The sequence below is a fragment of the Chiroxiphia lanceolata genome, chromosome 3 (assembly GCF_009829145.1).
Source record: "Chiroxiphia lanceolata isolate bChiLan1 chromosome 3, bChiLan1.pri, whole genome shotgun sequence".
NCBI classification, from domain to species: Eukaryota; Metazoa; Chordata; class Aves; order Passeriformes; family Pipridae; genus Chiroxiphia; species Chiroxiphia lanceolata.
The window spans coordinates 83770569-83782331 of NC_045639.1; the positions used below are offsets into that span (position 1 = coordinate 83770569).

Here is an 11763-nt window from a genome sequence, read left to right on the forward strand (position 1 = left end):
AAATTAATCAATGTTTCTATTTGAAGCAAATGTGAAAATAAAGGAAATGCCAGCAAAGCAACATACAATGTGACTGGAATTTAAGTAGCATAAAATTGAGTTATTGTACACAAAATTAGCATGCAAAATATAGGGGTTTTGTGGGTTTTACTAATGTTAACAGGAAGCTCAAAGCCCAAAATGTCAAGTTGTTTTTCTAGCTCAGAGAAATACTGTGTTAAGAAATCTTTGGAACAGGCTTAATTGAATCTTTTACAGGAGTGTAGTGAGAATTTATGAATTTTGTCCTGTACTTTAAAATCTGTATGAGCACTGAAGGGGAGACAGGGTAGAGGATTCGGGAATCTTGTTTCTAGTCTAGTAACAACCATACAAATTTCCTTTGTGATTCCTTTTCTTGTCTTTGAAACAGGGAGGTTTTTGGTCCTGTCGGCCTTTCATTTTACTTTAGCTTGCAGATACATCAGTGGGGGAAAAAAAAGAAAAAAAAAAAGAGAAAGAGGGAACAAGAGCAGAGGCAGGTAATCAATTCATTCAGCATCAGATTTCTGCAGAGGCATATTCCTGAAGGTACTGACTTCAAATAATGTTAGCATTCAAGGGCCAGGCAGCCTCATCTGTTAATTTGTGTTTTGTCTCAGATCTCTGAATTTGACTTGGAACAAGGATATTCAATAAAGACTGTAACTTAAAATGCAAACCTAGCTAGAATATGATCAAAATACTAGAAGGAATGACTGTATTTGTATTCTATAGCAGAGAAATCTAGTAGGGTTATTTTTCTGAAATTCAAGCACCTCATTCAAAATTTGAATTCTCTTTATTATTAAGGAAAGCGGTGTAAGCTTCCATAAACTGCTAAGAAATGGAATACAGTTGTCAAAAACTTAAAAAAAGAGTTACTTAAAAGTCATTAATTAGTGATTGCCTCTTAATACACTGCCTATTTTTACCCAACTAGAATCTCAACATGAGGAGTTGAGTGTATGTGCAGTTTGTACCGTTGTCCTTCACTGACATCAGTTACTCTGAATGAACAAGTATGTGGGGAAAGATTAAATATCTAGAACTCAAAACTTTTATGCTGTTTAATGCTTTTAAAGGGTTTGAGGTTGTAAAATATGTGTTAATACTAAACTCTTCTGTTGGATAAAGTTACAAGGGAAATGAGAGGTTAAATTATTTAGGAAAATTGTCAGAAAATTCACATAACCTTTGTCTTGTGAAAGGGCAGATCATCTTAAATTGTCTCATGGTCAGGGTTGGTTTTTTATTCTTGCATGCTAATTTATGATGTTGTAATTTTCCTCTGGCTTTGGCCTCTTCTCTGCCCACCTCTGAGTAATGACAGAGCACACAGTTTTCTTTCTGGCTCTTGCACTGAAAACCTCTGCTCAAGCACGTGGGGAATAACCTGTTTTGTAACAGAAGCATCTTGGTCTTGCAATCTGATTTACTCTGTATTTTTGAAAGGCACCTTAATGTTTGGGTAGTAACCGCTCTCCCGGTTCATTTCAGGTGTTCACACCTTTATGCAGAGGAGGGCACGAAGCCCGTCCCGCCGCTCCCCAGAGGCCCCACCTGCCCCCGGCAGCCCCGCCCGTCACACCTGGAGGGGGGGGCCCGGCCCCGCCGCCCGGAGCTGCCCCAGGGGCCGGGCCGGAATGCGCTGCCGGTGCCGCTGGGTGAGGGTCCGGGAAGGGGGGGTCCGGGAAGGGGGTGTCCCCTGCTGCCCTGCAGCGCCGGCACAAGGGGGCTGCGGCCCGGCCCCGGCTGGGGGGGCACAGGCACAGCGCGCGTCCGACGGATCTTCGGGTGCTCGGAATGTGCACGGAAGTATTTTATTTCTTTGGGGTTCTCGGGCCGGGATAACACTACATCTGCTACCGCATTCTTTCTGTCTGGTGGATCAGGCCGCTCAAAAAGCTGATTTTAGAAACAGGCGGAAGACCTGCAGCGGCAGAAGTTGCACGGTCGTGCTGTGTAAGTGCCCTGGGCAATGCGGTAGCGATACACGCGGGTCCTGTCCAGCCCTCTGGCCTAGCAGGGGTATTTGGTTGAGCTAATTTGTGCCTCTTCCTCCCCGCCCCCCTCAATGTACAAGGATAAACGACTACTCTACATGTACAACTACTGATGATGTCTAAAATTAGTTGTTTTTTCTTTGCTGCTGGCTCTATAGCAGGTGATGCAGAAGTGAAAGTTACAGTTCGTGGTAATGCTTCATCACACACAAAGACGTTTTCATATTCCTTACAATTTCTTTGGGCCTCCTTTGGCATTGTTTTGTGATCTGGGCTACTTTTTCCAGGCAGTTTTCATAAATCTAACTTTTCATGTGCACGTGCTGTGTATATTACAGTAACCCAAATTATTTTGTAAATTACATAAATTAGGATAGCAGGAACTAGAAGCAACTCAGACACAACTGAAATGAATTGATGGTGCTTGCAGGCTGAGTACTGCACTAGAATAGAGAGTAGGAGCTGTAACAGCCACTCCTAGAGAACAGAGTACGTGTAGATGACTCTGAATGTTGCAGCAAACCTGCACACTATGAGAACACAGCGTAAAAGATACAAGTCTTAAATTTCAGAAAGTCTTTAGTTCTGATTTGAAAAAGCCTCACAGACTTAAAAAGACAGTAAATGTGCTCCTCAGGTGAAGGTGAATATCTTAATTTGATGGGGAAGAAGGAAAGAGTCATAAATATCTTAATACACAGCTATGGCATGGCATGTGCCTGTGGAATGAATGTCAATGTCAAATCCTTTTCTAATCTAGTGATGGGACTGTGGCACATGTTATCAACTTGGTATGCTATGTGTGCCTTCAGTTTGAAAGAAATATCCCTTAGTTCTATCAGATGTGCAATAATCACTGAATCTAAATAGATTATTCTTGAGGCCATCAATCTGGTATGTCAGACGTGTTTAATACACCTAATTAGATGACAAAGCAGCACAATAAATTTTGTTCACAGAGAACAGTTTTTTACTGCAAATTAGGAAACTATGCAACTTCACAGTTCCTTTTCCTTTTTTTTTTGTTTGTTTGTTTTGGTTTTTGTTTGTTTTAGGTTTTTGTTTAACAATGAAAAATGTCTGTGTAACTCTTAAAAGCGGATTTTCACTTTCTTGGTCTTGTGAAGCTGTCTACTTCGGTCTTCTATTAATTTTTATAAGTACCCTCAGATTTAATGCAGTTAAAGGGGCTTAATTCAGGTGTGCTCTGGCTGTAACTGAAATGATTGAGTACAGATGTTATGAATCAACAAAACAATCTGAAGGAAACTTTTAACTACTACACAGCTAGCAAAGCTCACAGCTATGTATTTTCTTTTATTTTTTTTTCTTCTCTTTTCAGAGTAGGGAGCAGGGAAGTGTCTTAGAAGAAACTTCCTGTTGGAATGCCTCACATCAATGCAGCTGCAGCTCTGCAGGTTTACATGCTGCTGTTTGCTCTTCCTGCACAATATTTCATATCCCAGTGGTATGGAACAGACTCTGTTGAATGCATCCAAATAACAGAGAGGTTGTAAGAGTCTCCTTCCCTGCTGCATTTATTTATAAGAAAGTTCTCTTTCTCATCCCCAATGACCCTTTGTCCTGGAAAGCTGGAGTGTGGGTGGGACACATTGGCTATTCCTATACCAAAACAACATTCAAATCATACCTCAGACATTTTTGTGGCTTAATGGAACTGTATTTAGTTGTTTAATGATGTCCTTCAAATTTGAATAGCAACCATTATTTTTTCCCACAAAAATCGTTACAGTCCGAGTGCATGAATATGCCTTAATTTCGTTCTGCTTTGGATATTCCAATATGCATTACTGTGGGTTATGTCCCTTTCAAAAGGGGAAAATGAAGCATTTGATGAGTAACACTATTTCTAATTTTCCATCATGTTTTGACCGTTAAAGATTTTCTTGCACAGTATGACTCAGTACAGACTCTTTTCCAACAAAATTTATTCATAGTGAATTAGTTAAGGCAGTCACAATGATAGAATTAAGTAAGGAGTGCCATTCTGTATATGAATTAGAAACGTTATGTATTAACAGAGCCTCACACATCCATCTTCCAATGTAAAATGGAGAATATTACATCAGATCTAAATTTTTGATAGTGGTAACCATGGGCAAATGTTAGTATCTTGAAAATGAACCATGCAAAGAGAGACTTAGTTTTAACAGTGCGGCCCGTGCAGTGCACTGGCTGTGTAGTTCATCTGTGGAACTCAAATACATGAAGTAATAAGAGCAAAAGATTGGCCTGATTAAAAAAAGAACTAGGCCTGGCTTTGTGTGTAAAGACCCAGAGTTAAATAATTTTCAGGCCTCATGGCATGAGTCAACTACTTACTATTTCAATTTATGCAAAAACATTTAAGCTCTTTTTAATAGTCTTTTGATTACATGCACCATTTTTTGAATGTTTGATGCTCAGTCTTCTCAAGTAACAGTTGAAACTGCAGAATCTGATGCAATTTAGCAATTCCTATGGTCTGAGTAGAGGAAACAAGAAATCTCATAATGAAAAACGGTATTTTCGAAAATTTACATATGGTTTACTGGTACCAGTGATGATTGAGAGAATATTCATTTGCAATCTTAATAGTAATCTTGAGGAGAACCTGTTCCTAGTCACTGACCCTTTTTTCCTGTTTGCTACAGAAGCCTTAAAGTTAAAAAGCTATATAAAAATACTAGAGAAGGTTTTAAAACCAGTATGATGACAATTTTTACTACTAAAGGATAACTGCCTCTTGGAGCTGCTCTACAAGACCTTACTTGAGTCTGGATGCATGGTCAAATCATTTAAAGCTGTGGCTATTGAAGGCAAGGTAGGGTGTTACATACATGGTTTCTTTTTAACAGGAAGGTATGCTGTGGGGAAAAAAATGACAAAGAGGAAGCATCTCTCATTTGCTTGTGTAGCCTGATTTAGAACTTGAAAACCTTGTGCCTGTTTTCTACACAAACATAAAAATTTGAACTCCATGCGAAGCTAAACGTAAATCATGGCAGTAATTTTATACATCTTTTCCTCTAAATTTATCTGACTGTGAAGTCAGGATGACTAACTGCATTAATGTTTGTAAGCAGCTACATGCTTTGGGATGAGATCCTACCACACTGGATGGATGTCATATGCACTATATGGTAGTTCAAGAAAACTTGAAATTGAATTAGGAAACACAGGCGAAAAATTTGTGAGTTTAAGAGGAAGGAGAATCTTGATTATTGGTCATGTGACAGTGAGTTGGTCTAGAAAAAATAAAATTACATCCATTTATATATACACACCATTTTAATTTAAGAAGACTGTTCATAGGCTTCTTTGGGAATTTGAACAGCATATTTGTGAAACTGAATTCTTGTACAATAGAAATACTCCGCAGATTTTACCCTGTCTGGACCTTCAAAGATCCTTTATTATTGATCTATGTACAATAATCAAGGATGTCAAGTCCTCTGAACTGTGGAGGATCCAGACTTAGTTTTGCTTCCACCAAAACTTAGGGGAATGGTCTATGCCTGGAAACAGAAACTGTGCTCTTCTTAGGTTCACCATATATTGCTTTGCAACTTTGTGGAAAGCTCCATGCGTATCTAAAGATAAAGACCAAATGATCCTTTGATTATTTGTATGTAGTTGGAGCTGCTTTTCTTCTGAATATGTTATAAATAATTGGTTATCCCAAAAATAATGGCATTTGAGACCTTCCAAACCAACCATATGAGCTGCTGTTTTTAATAATGCAGTTGGGCAAGTGAAGCTATTTGCCCATTCCTCTTTCTGTTAAAAGGTATTTGTCAACCTTAAGTCTTCCAACACATCTGAGCTAAATGAAAACTTTTTTAAAAGAGCATTGTTTGCACAGTTATGGAACCTGCGTTCACTTCCTTCCAGGCAGGTAAAGGGAGTAAGACTGAAAGAGGGACAGTGGTGGACACCATCAAAGAGGAAGGAGACCAGGACAACCTCTAGTTCTCTGGCACCAACAGATTGCTGGGTAGTATAGGTGGAGAATGTTAACCCAAAGACCTCTGTTCATAGACTGTTGCTGTTACATTGTCTGCAGAAGGAGTATTTGAAAGCTTCCCACCCTGTAAATGTTCAGTTTGCCCATTGTTTCTTTACCCTTTCTCTTTTTCACAATAGCAATGGAAAACATGCCATTTCTTCTTTCTGAGGACATCCCTCCCTAGCCCCTGCCCTTCAAATTCAGAAGAAATTCAGTCTAGTGCAGAAGGAAAAGCTCTAGTTACTGCAGCCTTAAGCTGGGACTTATAGCCAGACACCTTGTCCATACCAGTGTTAATCAATTTTTAAAGATTTTACAAAAGATTCTGAAGAATCACTCTGTTAGAATTCAGAATAGTATTTGCTCACCTCTATAAAATAAATGTGTTTCTTTCCTCTAATACAGAAATTCTAATGCAACTGTAGAGTTACATATTCAAAGAAATTAGATTCATACTGTTTTTTCCTGCTGGAACAAAGTTGTTTTTCTTGTGTTCTCCTTAAATGTAGTTTCAACGTAAAACACTTATGCAGGCTTCAAATTGTGAAGAAGTTTGTGTCAAAGGTTTTGCAGTATTCCTCTCTTCAGATAAACAGCTAAGATAGGATTAGTGGCCTTCTGATTATTACTGAAACTCAGTTTCTAAAGACCTTTCAAAAGAACTTGTTTGAAAGTTGGGTTATTAATTTTACTTTTTAGGAATTGGTACTACAGAGAAAACTAAAAGTGGTGACAATGAAGCAAAGCCCCATCCTTATTTTGCAGGTATTGGAATCTTCGCAATCCTTTTGGATCTTGCTTGTGTTATTATTGTCTATAAGGTCTTCTATAGTAGATTTCTCTATTTAGTTTGTAAATAGTAGTCTTTTTTTTCTTTTCTCTTCTCTCTAAACATGAGTAAGCAAAACAGAAGACGTAAAATCCAAGGCCTTTCCCCCATGTTGTGTATCAGTATCAATATGATATATATTACATGTATCTATGTTATTGAATACATCTGAGTGTGCCTATTTTGTAGTGACATATGAACAGTGGTACAGCTTTCACTTGATTCAAATGAACTGATTTAGATCAACTTCATAAAAGGAAAAAGAAACAATTGACTGGTCTGTTCCTGGAAAAAAGTTCCCTGCAATCAGACTGAATAGAAGAATTCTGTGACCTAACCTGGAAAAAACTAATGTCCCAAGCAGTTACTGTGTGTAAGCACTGTAAAATACTGTATATAAGGCTTAACTAATTGTCAAATGCACACACCTTTAATGATTTCCAAAACCCTGTTAAGTCCCCTATGTAATATCAAAGGCATACAAACAGAAACCCACCTTCCTTAGTGCATGCTGCTTTCTCAAATATCATAGTAATATTCTGGGGGAGAAAAAAAAGCACCTGTTTTCCTTTAGTTCATCTTGTCAGTTCTCTTCCGGTAGAAGTCAGAAGAATTTCTGTTTAAATGTTGATCAAACTCTTATCCTTGTTAAGTCTCTTTCTTTGTTAAATTAGAATCAACTAAGTTCATAGTCCAAAGCCTGAATGTGTTCAGTTCCATGTGGGACAGGTAATAAGTCACAAAAGATTTGGCTATTCAGGAGTCATTGTTGGATAGGATGTAACAGCTGACACTCCAGAAGAATGGCTTCAACCCAAATATCCTCCAAGGAAACATTTTTGAATGTACTAAACTCTTACTTTATTAATACATAAATAGAATAACTCAGGTTAAAAAAACACTCGGAAATACTGTTTCAGACCTCCTTCCTGCTATCCTACTGGGAAATACTCCAGAGTCCCATATCACTTCTGCAGCTGAGCGGTACCTCCACTGCTTTTGTGCTGCAGTCCCAGTAGAGCTTGGCTTTTGCACCACTGGTTGGTTAAGCTTCACTGGTCAGGATTTTACTGGACATATCTCAAATTAAAATTACTCACTTTTAATACACAGGCTGTATTTAAAGTAGCAGTGTCAACCTATTATGTCTGAATGGATTTCTTGTGCTGTGCTACTAAAGTTGAGAGGATGTTAAATCTTTTATATGATCATCCATAACTGGTGACATCTTCATTGCACCTAAGAAATGCAAGTAGTTGTCTGTTTTTAACCAGTTTCAGTTAGCTGGATACTTGGAGTGCAAATCTATTTAAAACCACATTTTTGTTAGAATTCTTGAAGTTTTTGAATTTCTCTAGCCTAAGTACTTGTTGTCCTTGAACAATCAGATGCTAAATCTTTGTTGACAGTGCTGATCTGGTAATACAGTGCTGCCTACTCTGTATGCCACTGACATGCTGCTTAAGTGGCAGGAAGACACTAATCATGAGGAAATTTCCTGAAACCGAGGGAAAAATGAAAAACTTTGTCTGTAGCAGAGAATTCATGTTCAGCTGGGAACAGATATTCAGTCCTGTTTTGTGCATTTGGTTCCATCACTGCTGTTATTTTATCCAACTCCTGCTCATCTTTGGCTCCTAAAACACCTGTGTCCTTGCTTTCTTTTCTGCTCTCAGTGGCATTGTCACCAGCTGAACTCCCAAGAATTTCTCAGCAGACACTTATTCTTTTTATGTACCTTATATTGTTCTACTCTCTCAGTGGCCTTGTGTTCATCTTTATTGTTTCAATTTCAATAGCAATGGCACATGGTTTAAATGTGTCTTTTGCTGGCTTTGGTATTTTTTAATTGCCTTTACCTATCACGTTCCATGCATCAGCTATGCAAAATGCCTTCTGACCTCTAGGCAGCAATTACTAAGCTTGGTCCTTGCAAATCCCCTTGAAACAGCAGCCAGGCTTTCAGCCCAGCTTTTCCTTGCCTTCCTCTGACTTCCACATCTTTACTAAATTGCTGAACAGAGGCCAGTGCCTGTCACACTGATCGATACTGACTGCTTCATAAACTCCGGCCGTCTGTATTCATCCATCACTTTTTTGTGTTTAGATTCTGGGTTACTTTGGGCAGGAATGTTTATGGATAGCAATGAACATGGTGGGACCTTGGCCCAGGATTTGTCTTCATAGGTACTTCTTTGATGGAAGATTTATATATATACACACGTAGAAGTTGCCTTAGCTCTCTCCAGGGTCAGGACTACGACTGTTGGAGGTGGCATTATGTTCTGAATTTGCCTCTTCCTCTCTGGAGTTCTGTTGCCACTTGTGAAGGAAGAAGGGTCATAACAGATTGTCATGGGACCTACATACAAAAAGCAGGGATATTACAAGGTCTGCAGGAGAAAAGGTTAATAAAATCTTAACTCTTAAAAAATGTTTCAGATGTGGCAAGAATTTTGTGTATTGCAGTTCTGATTGCTTTATATTTAATTTTCCAAACTGACCCTGGTAAAATAATAAAAGTGAACTGGCTGTATGTATATATCAAGTGGATTTAGGTTCTGTAAGCCTATTGAGAGTTAACTGATTATAATACGTAATCTTTACTCAGCATCTCTCTTTGAGGCTATTTATTTTCTTTCTATTTTTACAGGATCTAAAAAATACTCCTCACTGTTGAATTCTAATTAACAAAGCAAATGGATTTGGCAAATCTACAGCTTATGTTTCTGAGGAAGAGATAACAATTATTATGGGATTAAAGGTAGTATTTATTTTTTATTCAGTTGCAAGTTGATTGTTATCCTGTATATTTAAAAAGTTGGATGACCTTTGGCTTAATAGATACTACCTAGGTTGCAAAGTTAGTGAAAACTAATAGAGAAAGCAGATGAATAAATTACTGCTGTACTTTTAAGCATGGGTTTTTGGAAACTGAAAAATGACCAAACTCAAGTACTACCCATTATGAAGTATCCAACTGCTGAGTTTTTAAAGTGTTTTAGCAATTTGATTTCTGTTATGTACAGGCTGTTGCAGACACAGACTTTTGTTTTAGGATTTCTGATGCATCTAGTGAAGTATGTTGGTTTCTCAATGCTACTCTGAAAAATCTGCATTTCAAACAGCTCCTGCTCAGCTGCTGAAGAATGTCTCCTTTCTTAACTGCAAAACTCTTTAGGAGCCAAAATATCTGCTTTATGTATCATGGTTGGAGTAGCTTTTGATTTCCATCTTATGCAAGGCATACCTGATTTTTAAACTAGTTTTGAGATTTTTATCCAGAAAACAACCTTGAGGTATGCATGCCACATACCAATGGCTTTTTGCCAGGAAGCCCTGGCTGCTGTGGTGCCCTCTTTTAAACTGTAGTTAGTCTCTGTGTTTAAAATAACAGCAAGTAGGTGAATCATTCGTCTAACGGGAGATGCTCGGTCTAGTCAGATGAGATTCGAATTGACATCTTCTGCATTTTGGGAGATGCAGAAGGAATCACGTAAGTCAGGCTGGCCTAAAGACTCTCCATGCTCTCTCTTGGAACTGCTGCCCATAAAGGATTCCCCCTCAATCACAATGTGACACAATTACCTCTTTTATTTGGGAGAAGCCTTAGTTAGTCCTTCTGTTTTAGCCAGCATTGATACACAAAATGTGTTAACATGCCTGAACTTAGAAGCAGAAAAGCCACCATCCTACATGAGTGTCCTAAGTATTTAAAATTGGCTTCTGTCCACTCTGTGTCTAAAAAAATAACCCTTCATTATGTCATTCAGCTGGCTACCTTCAGTTTCTTTTATATTCCATGGGGAGAAATAGATACCTCATCTTAAATATTCATCTTGTGGAAACTAGCCCTTTATTCACCTGCATGGCAGGTCAATTCTCCACACAGATTATTAGGGGAACTGATGGCACAAAGCTCACAAAACCAGGTATTTTAAAGTTGTCTAGCTGAGATTAATTACAGATTGTGAATCATGCCTATAGTTCAAGTTCAAAAGATCTGTGGATTGCCCTCATCCAGCCTTTCCCACAGCCTAATAGGCACAGTAATTTCCTGAAGAGAGGAGTGACCAGAAAATGCTTAGACTTGTCATAACTCCCAGTTGACAGTTCTCAGCAGCTCACCGTGGGCTTCCTGCATCACGACAAGGCTTGTAACTTGGATTGCCCTTTGTGGGTTTGCGTCTTCATGCTGGACATTGCAGTACCTAAGGCCATCACATTGGTGTGTCCTCACCATTTCCCTCACTGCTTTTTTGTGTTCCTCTTGCCTCATTGGATTAGGTAACTGATCCAGCTAAAAGAAATTACAAATAGTTCTAACAGCAACACGAGTGGGAACTACTTCAATAAGAAACAGTGCTGATTTTAAACACTGATGCTGGTGTAAATCTAGCGTGTAACATCCCATGCGGTATGTTCAACACTGGTAGAGTACTTGAAGAAAGTTGCTGCTCTGATGACAGAAATTAGGTTTAGGTGCACAAAAAATCCCACTGAAAGTATCTCTATGTACATGAAAAATTCATTAGGAGTTTTCAAAAAGTTAACTGTAGCAACTTTGATGATTTATTTACGTATCAGATTGTATTTATTTCCAATTCTGGTGCTTCTATGTTTCTCAGGTGCATCATCCTGATATGGAAACCTACTTCAGAGGATATGATGGATCAAAATATATTATGCAGCCATGGTTGAAAAAACTCTATCCTCATGACTGAGCACTTCAGTATCTGTACATGTAATGTACATCCAGACAACAGACGTCCTTTTTAAACTTGAGCAAACAGACACCAGGATAAAATGTATAATTTTTCCTATGACAAAACATTCCTGAGCACTTTTTATGTTGAACACTCAGTTTTGTTAGAAGTGAACACATTGCATGTTCAGTTTAC

The 11763-nt window shown here is 38.4% G+C and overlaps 1 long non-coding RNA gene across 2 annotated transcripts; it reads left to right on the plus strand.

Annotated features, from left to right (window-relative positions):
• Positions 1-1872: 1872 nt before the first annotated feature.
• LOC116783590 lies at positions 1873-11684 on the plus strand. 2 transcript variants are annotated; one of them, XR_004355752.1, is made up of 5 exons: positions 1873-1983; positions 3367-3534; positions 4759-4848; positions 9516-9626; positions 11491-11684. It is a non-coding gene; the product is annotated as an uncharacterized LOC116783590 (long non-coding RNA). The 2 variants fall into 2 exon arrangements; XR_004355753.1 differs by lacking the exons at positions 1873-1983; positions 3367-3534; positions 4759-4848 and adding an exon at positions 8470-9269.
• The last annotated feature ends 79 nt before the right edge of the window (positions 11685-11763 follow it).